Consider the following 8,700-nt stretch of genomic DNA (forward strand, 5'->3'; position numbering starts at 1 on the left):
ATAAGAAAAGAAAAGAAAAGAAAAGAAAAGAAAAGAAAAGAAAAGAAAAGAAAAGAAAAGAAAAGAAAAGAAAAGAAAAGAAAAGAAAAGAAAAGAAAAAGCTACTTATTGCCAATTTGAAAAACAAACAAAACCCCATCAAACCCAATAATCTCATTTACTGAAAATGATTAATTCAGTTAATCACCTGTGAAAGATACTGGTTTGTTTTCTTTAATAGAAACAATGCATAGATGGTCCCTTCAGAAAAAAAGTAGAAGCATTTATTTTCATATGCTGTTTCATTTTTTTGTTTGTTTGTTTTGTTTTGTTTTACTTATGCATCACAAGTTTCACAGGAAGATTTCTGTGTGACTGTGAGTTGCTGAATTGAAGGCACACTCCTACCAAGCATATTCTTCATCTGTATTCTGTGTGTGTGCACCCTGCAATGAGGCAATGAGACTGTTGAGAACAGCCTCCATAATTCCTTAATTATGGCTCGGATTAAAAAAATTCTGACACTTTGCATGCTTGAAACTGCATATGCTTCTGTAGTCTCACACTGCAGCCTTAGGGTGGGTTATGTTTTTCTTGTCTGCAAATCAGGCCAGGGTCTAAATGATACTGAGAACCCTCAATTGAGATGAAACTGTCCTTTTCTCATTTCTGCAACTGGAGTTGTCTTGAATATTCAAGATCTGATTTTTATTTTTTTAAATTTTTTTCTTCACAAAGCATCCTGATCTGTTACCTTAGAAACAACTGCATATACTCTAGAGGTTCACAGCATTAAAAGAATTGGAGAGCGAAACACTATGATGACTAACTTGAGATGAGGGTTTGCATAAGTGTGTGTTTGCAAGGCTTCATATTTTAAAAGAAAATAAGGACAGATAATGTTTTTTTTTTTTTTTTTTTTTTCCTCATAGCATTCCTAATATGGTTATTTGACATACTACAGCTTATGAGCTACTCTGTTCTTGTAAACAGCTAATGTTTTATAATGTATTCTGACTGAGAGGTTAAAAATATTAACATGATGTGTCTTCTGTAATTCTACTGTGCAAAGTTGTTGCAGACTAAAAGCTGTAAATTTACAAAGGGTGAAATTGTACTTTGAGATGTCTACACAGCCTGATCATAAATATTAGGGGAAACTGCATCTGTGTTTTTAATGCTGTAAGTTGATGTTAAAGGTTTAAAAGTGATGACAACTGTACTTTCTATGCCATGTCAGCTGTCCATAAGTTCTGTCCTATACTGCAAGCTGGTGTTGACTGTAAAAAGTAAGGTAGAACAGATGTCCAGTCTGAGCACAGTGAGACACAGCACATAGCATGCAAACTGTGAGGTCTTTCAGTAATGTGTGGGAATAATTAGATCATCTGCGTGGAAAAGAAGGAATGTCAGACTTCATTCAGGGAGATAAGCATCAAGCAACAGACACCTGTTGATTTAAAGAACGAAGTCAAAAATTCTTCTTAGTGACAAAATATTCTTTATTGACAGCACTGGATGCACAAGGGATCCTTCCACCTAACGTGCATACCCGAAATGACAAACTATCTCATATTTATACAGCAGAACTACGAATATTCAATTAACGCCTATACATATTCATTACCTAAACCCGCCTACTCACGCTTCTTATGCTAATTAGCTTATCAGTCCTTTGCACTTGTGCAGATTCTTCCAAGAATTGTGGGCAGGGGTCTTAAGGACGTGGGCAGTGGTCTTTGGGAGGAAGGCCGTATGTCTTCCTCATAGTATACTTTTCACCCTTTATGAGAATGTAGTGATTTTGCAAGTTTGTAATGTCCTTATCAGTCTGAGCTAATTGGTGTCCTTGTTGTCCATCTGTTTCCTACCCGAGACGGGATGTCTGGCAAGTTTTTGTTACTTAGTTTTCACCTATTCTTCACCTCTTGGCTCCTGATAGTATATCTTACAGACTCAGACTACTTCTTCCTTGACTAACAGATAATATTGAGTAACTAATCTATTCTATTCCTAATACCTAGGTAATGATTCATCCTACTGCCTAGCTAGCTAATCATCCTTTTATATTTACTAATTGCTTGCTTGTTTCACTGTGTCCCTGCAAAAATGTAGAGACCAAGAAAGGGGGAAAAAAGCTAGTTTATTCATTTAGAGCCGGGGGGGGGTGGGGGAGGGGGATAAATAAAAAATAAAAAAAAAAATGCTGTGAAAGAGTGACAAAGTAAACGTTCTTTTTTATTGCTGTGGTAATGACCAGGAGGTGTGTAGCTCCTCAAGTTCCTCTCCTTAGTGTGGGGTACTGTCTGTAGAGTTAAGTGAGACTGTGAGTCCACTGTAGATCTCTGTTAAACAAAGCTCTGTGAATTGGAAGTGTGGGATGTTTTTGTTTGTTTTGTGGAAACAGAAACAGGCTATTTAGCCTCAGGAATCTTTCCTTTCTGTCTAAGTCTGTTCAGTGTTAATTCTTGTTACAGAGCTGTTTCCTGGGACTTGACATTTGTGTAGAACAGAGAAATCTTAAAGAGATTTCTTATATGATTATTTTCATATGGTTTGATCAGCGCTCTCCAATTTCATCTGAAATATATGTAGATTTTTTTTTCTTTTCCTCTAAGAAGTGGTCTTACAAGTTTCCAAACCACTAGTGGTTTATATCTCAAGAAAGAACAGGCATATAATCAAGAAATTGTTAAATTTACTACTCCAGAAAATCAGTAATGATTCTTACATCATGAAAATAGCAGTAGAGCTCTAATCAATTTTTAGCAAACAAATAATTATTAATAGATGATAAGGTACAATGATGACAGATATTTTGTGATCAGTATTATCAGCAATTCCAAATATATATATATATATATATTTCTGTTCTGTTCATGCCCTTACCTTTTCAATCTTTTATACAACCTGTAATCATATGCATTTACTTCATACTTTTCTGTATGGTAGTATGGTAGTCACTGTCTACAATAGATTTCAAATAACAAATACATTAATTTAAGAATCAGAAAAAGGAAAAAAAAAAAAAAAGGAAAAAAGAAAATTGGTATCATCAAAAGGCATATATTCACTTGTTAAGAGGACTTGAAAATGAGTCTTTGTTTTTTTACCTACTAACTGTTCATTTCACTTTCCATGTCTGTGACACCAGTCTCCAGCCTGATTAATGACAGACATGCTACACTTAAAACTTCTTCAAAGAGCTGTTCCTGAGCAGGCACACCTATGCTTTAAAAAGCAGTTTCATAAAACCAGGGCATAGAGGATAAGAGAAAATCCCTCTATATGCAGAGCACACAAGATGCTTATTCTCTCACCTCTGACAGTTATTTGGTAGCACTACTTCCCTCTATATCCACAACTTTTTTTTTTTTTTTTTTTTTTAAGTGTGGGGGGGATATTATTCCTTCTCTTATTTTGTTGCCACTTTGAGCTTTAAGGATGTTTTTAAAGCCCTATCTCATGTTTTCTTAAAGGAGTACAAATTCTATTATGATTCCTTTCTTTTTATTAACAAAACCTATATTTAAATAGAAATCGAACGCTATGTTTAGAAGAGTAGCGCACAGCTTTATAGAGGAACAGCAGTCAAGTCCTTATTTACAGCCAGAATCCCTAAAGATGATCATCCCAGCATGGGCAATTTTCTAAGGGAGAAAAGGCTCTGCAGGCATTCAATATTAATGGCTGTGTTTATTGTGATAATGCAAAAGGAACAACTGAGAAAAGGAACAGCCATGCAATAAGTGCAATACATGTAAAGAGATAGTTTCCACTTGGAAGGATTTAAGAGTGTAAATAGATTACAGCCTTCTTGTTTTTGTTCCCTGCTTCCACACACATATATTAAAGAAATCATTGTGATTGCCTCCTTAATGGTGAATACTCATCTGTGATTTTCTGCCCCTCTGTTATATCTACAGCTATCTGTAGTAAAAACCCTCACTGTCTAAGCAACCCTATGCCTCTGTTCCTGAACAAAATAGGTGTCTGTGGTGCCTGGAGTGTATAAATTGAACATTGAATGGAGCTCTGAGCACACACTACTGAGCTGATAGTCTCTGCTGATCTCATATTGACATGTGTCTGGTATTAACACTCAGAAAACATTGTATTTATTTTGAACAGAGTTGTCTGAAGGTGGCTGAAGAGGAAAATTCAGAATTAAACACATTCCATATTCAAGTATCTAATAGTTATATTTTAATAAGATTTTTTCATTAGTGGCAAATGAAAAGATATGTAATTTTACTTCAGATAACACAACTTAGTGTGCATTACTAAAACCATTGTAATAATTTTATTATTTTAAGAAAGTAAGTGAAACTGTCTGTCATCATGACTGATGGACTTTTCCTTGGGGAGGCTGAGAGAAAATTTCTTCTGTTTCAAGGATGATTTGAGGAACGTCTGAAGAATTTCTTCTTTCTTTCTCTTGTGAAGAAAAGAAAGCTCTATTTTTCAGTTAGGAACAGTGGGAAATTCCAAATGATCTATGCCTAAAGAATTAACGTGCAGAGTGTGATGCAATAAGTCATCTTGAGAAGATGAGGAGTAGATGTGAAATATGTAATGAATTCAGTGGAAATTATTTTTCACATCTAACCATTTTTCAGACTTCAGAATTTTCCCATTCACCCTCAGGAGAAAGCAACACCTCTCAAGAAATGTTATGACAAGAATGGAAGGGGTGGAGATAGAGAAGCCTGAAAATAGTAAGTAGAATAGGGCATTCATCTAAGATTAAAGAGCCCAGGATTGAAATCCCTACCCTGAAATGTACTAAAAGGGCAAGCCCACAAAGTTCAGTGAAGTGAGACATAGACACCCAAGCTAGCTTGCTCAGATCTAATGCACACCTCAGACAGAAGGTATGGAGTTAATGCTAACTCTAAATGGTGCTTAGAAACAGTGTAAATAACTAGGGAAGGCTGAAGTAGAACCGCTAAGCTTCACACCAGGTCCACAGAAAGTCAGCTTTTGCTTCATCATTGAAAACTATTTTTACACCACGCTGTCTGCATTTTATACCCTCACTCCCTGAAATTATGCACAGCACACACACACCGATAATGTATTTTGTTATTAATGCCACTACATCACAATATAATAATTATTAATAGCACAAATAATGTTTGCTACAGTGCTGTATAAATATTGCTATTTTATTTTATAAATGGCCATATATTACTTGCAATTATTTATTTTACTGCCCTAGCGAAAGCAGTATTGTATTGGAAAAAAATATACAAATTTTTATTTCATATTACTTTGTAAGCATGACATATGGAGGAACTATTAATGCTCTTTATGTTCCTCTGCCTTAGGGCTATTCAGGATTAAAAGAAGTTCTGATCATTTTTCATTAGTAAATGAAAAAGTATGGATTATAAACTCCATGTGCATTCCCAGAACATTCTAATAGTAATAAGATATAGACAACTCCATTGGCTCTTTTTTTTTTTTTTTTTTGAATACTGGGATGGTAACTGGAAATATGATTATTGTAACAATCCTCTAATCTCCTAGTTTGTCCCCATTAGAAACAAAAATATATTTACAAGTCAGGAAACATAAATAATATAATTAGTCTAGGATTTTTTTTAAATTATAGGTTTACTAAATCTGAAAAATTCACTGGGTTACCAACTCCACTCCTGTTAACACACTTGCTTATATATGTTCTAGGATAAGTGCTCCATCTTGTGTTCAGTATAAACACTTGTTGAAAAGCAGAAGACACTATTTTTTCCGTAACTAAAATATCTGTTTGTGTATTAAGATACCAGTTATCCCTACACACAGATATGAAAAATTTAAAGAACATTCAAAATAAAGGGAAAGGTTTTGAAGGTTTATATGTATATATGGGTCTCTCTCTATATAATTTTATATATAGCATAATTTTACAATAAAATAATATATGATTCAAATCCAAATTGGAAAAAGACCTTTTGGTGTGTGTATATATATATATATATTATTGGCACTTTAATTAAATTAAAATATTTCATGCTGTAAAAATCTGATATTTTATGAAAAACTTACTGTAGTTAAAATACACCAATGTGAGTTATATGAATAATTAAAATTTGCTCACTTCTTTTATTATCATTATACATTGTTCATTGTGCTGAATATGTTACCTTTTTTCTAGGCCAGTACCTTGGTAGATTTTAATTCAAGGCTGCTTTAGGGCACAGTAAAAATAAATGTGGTTGTGTGATCTAAGCTGTAACTTTTGATCTAACTATGTAGCCATCTTTTCAGAGAGAGACAGAATGGCTGAGGTTGGAACAGACTTTGAGGTTTGGACTTTCTTTCTTGAGGGCTGTGGGTCTGCATCCTGTTGGGTTTTCAATACCCCCAACACAGTCTTCACAACCTCTCAGAGAAACCAAATCTTGCCCTGTGAATGACAAGCCACAAAGTAAAAAAGTGTGTTATTGTGTATAAGCAATATTTCCTGCATTTTATTTAATGCTCATTGCCTTTTTTTGTCTTGTCACTAGGCTCCACTGAGAAGATCCTAGCTCTGTATTCTTTACTCTGGTCTGTCAGGTATTTGTACACATTGACAAGATCTCCCCTGAGCCTTCTCTTCTCCAGTCTGACCAGTCCTAGCTTTCCTAGGCTTTCCTCATATGTCAGGTTATCCAAGTCTTTGATCATCTTTGTGGCCTTTTGTTAGACTGACTCCAGTATGTCCATGTCTTTCTTGTGCTGGGGAGCCCAGAACTGGACCAAACACTGCAGATGTGATTCACCAGGGCTGAGTAGAGGGGAAGGATTACATCTCTTCACCTGCTGGCAATGATCTTTCTTTTTTTTTTCTATGATAATGTGTCTTTGTCACAGGGGCACAGTGCTGGCTCATGGTAATATTACTGTACACCAGCACTTTTTCTGCAAACTTGCTTTCCAGTCTGTCATTCCCCAGGACTTAGTGGTTCATGGGGTTATTCCTCCCCAGTTGCAGAACTTTGTATTTCACTGTTGAAACGCATGTGCTTACTATAGACATATTTCTCCAGCATGATAAGGTCCCTTTCTATGGCTGTCCAACCAACTGTTCTATTAACCAGTCCTCATAGGTCTGCATTGTCTGCAAACTTGCTGAGGGTATACTCTGCCCCATCATCCAGGATATTAATGAAGGAGTTAAACAGCACTGGCTATAGAATTGACCCCTGTGCTAAAACATTAGCGACTGGCCTCCAGCTGGACTTCATTCTATTTTTTTGATCACTTTTTTGAGCCTGGCTGCTCAGCCAGATTTGGTCATGGAATCATAAAATCACAGAATGGCCTGGGTTGGAAGGGACCATAAAGACCACCTAGTTCCAATCCCCATGCCATAGGCAGGGACATCCCACCAGACCAGGTTGCCCAGAGCCTCATCCAACCTGGCCTTTAACACCTCCAGGGATGGGGCATCCACAACCTCTCTGGGCAACCTGTTCCACTGCCTCACTACCCTCTGAGTGAAAAATTTCATTCTAATCTCTAATCTAAATTTCCCCTCTTTTAGTTTAAAGTAATTCCCCCTTGTCCTATCATTATCTACCCTAGTAAAGAGTTCTTTTCCATCCTTTTTATAAGACCCCTTTAAGTATTGAAAGGCTGTGACGAGATCACCCCGGAGCCTTCTCTTCTGTAGGCTGAAAAGCACCAGCTCTCTCAGCCTGTCTTTGTAGGAGAGGTGCTCGAGCCCTCTGATCATATTTGTGGCCCTCCTCTGGACCCGCTCTAACAGGTTAACATCATTTTTGTGGTGGGGACCCAGACCTGGATGCAAGTGGGGCCTCACAAGGGCTGAGTAGAGGGGGATAATCACCTCCATTGACCTGCTGGCCATTCCTCTTATGAGGCAGCCCAGGATGCAGTTGGCCTTCTGGACTGCAAGTGTGCACTGACTACTCATGTCACTGTTGACTTATGTCATGAGTCTATGCAGACTACTCCCTTCTTGTCCTTCATTTGTTTGGAAATGGCTTCCAGGATAATTTGCTCCATCATGTTTCCAGGGATTAAGTTGAAACTGAACAACCTGTAGCTCTCAGGATTCTCTTTCTTGCCTTTCTCAAAGACAACGGAGACATCTGCTTTCTTCAAGTTCTTAGGAACTTCTCTCTATGGCCATGAACTTCCAGAGATAATCAAGAAAACATCAGCCAACTTCTGTGGGTATCCCACAAGTCCAGGGTCCATGGATTCATGCCTGTACAGTTTGTTTTTTGTTCTCTGACCTGGTCCTCCTCCACTGAGGGTAAGTCCTGCTTGTTCCAGACTGTCTCCTTCATCTCAAGTGCCTGGAACTCCAAAGGGCAAATCCACCAAAAAAGATGGAGAAGAAGAAGGCAGTTAGTACCTTATCCTTTTCCATATCTCCTGTCAACAGGTCCCATGCCCCATTCAGCATCACACACACATTTTCCCTCACCTTCCTTCGGCAGTGAATATACCTGTATAGGTATATACCTGTATAGGTATACCTTCGGTATACCCATACCAAATTTTTGTTGTCTTTCACAGTCCTTGCCAGATTCAACATCAGATGGACTTCAGCTTTCTTAGCTGTTTCCCTCTATGCTTGGTCTATGCTCCTATGCTCCCACTTGGGTCACTTGACTCTGCTTCCACCTCATGTACATGTCCTTTTTTTTTTTTATTTATTTTATTTTATTTTATTTTATTTTATTTTATTTTATTTTATTT

The 8,700-nt window shown here is 37.0% G+C and overlaps 1 protein-coding gene across 16 annotated transcripts in view; it reads left to right on the top strand.

The window, feature by feature from the left end:
- Nucleotides 1–8,700, top strand: part of NETO1 (neuropilin and tolloid like 1) — a 78,919-nt gene that overhangs the window by 52,909 nt on the left and 17,310 nt on the right. The window lies entirely within an intron of this gene.

Source organism: Oxyura jamaicensis, chromosome 2, assembly GCF_011077185.1.
Source record: "Oxyura jamaicensis isolate SHBP4307 breed ruddy duck chromosome 2, BPBGC_Ojam_1.0, whole genome shotgun sequence".
NCBI classification, from domain to species: domain Eukaryota; kingdom Metazoa; phylum Chordata; class Aves; order Anseriformes; family Anatidae; genus Oxyura; species Oxyura jamaicensis.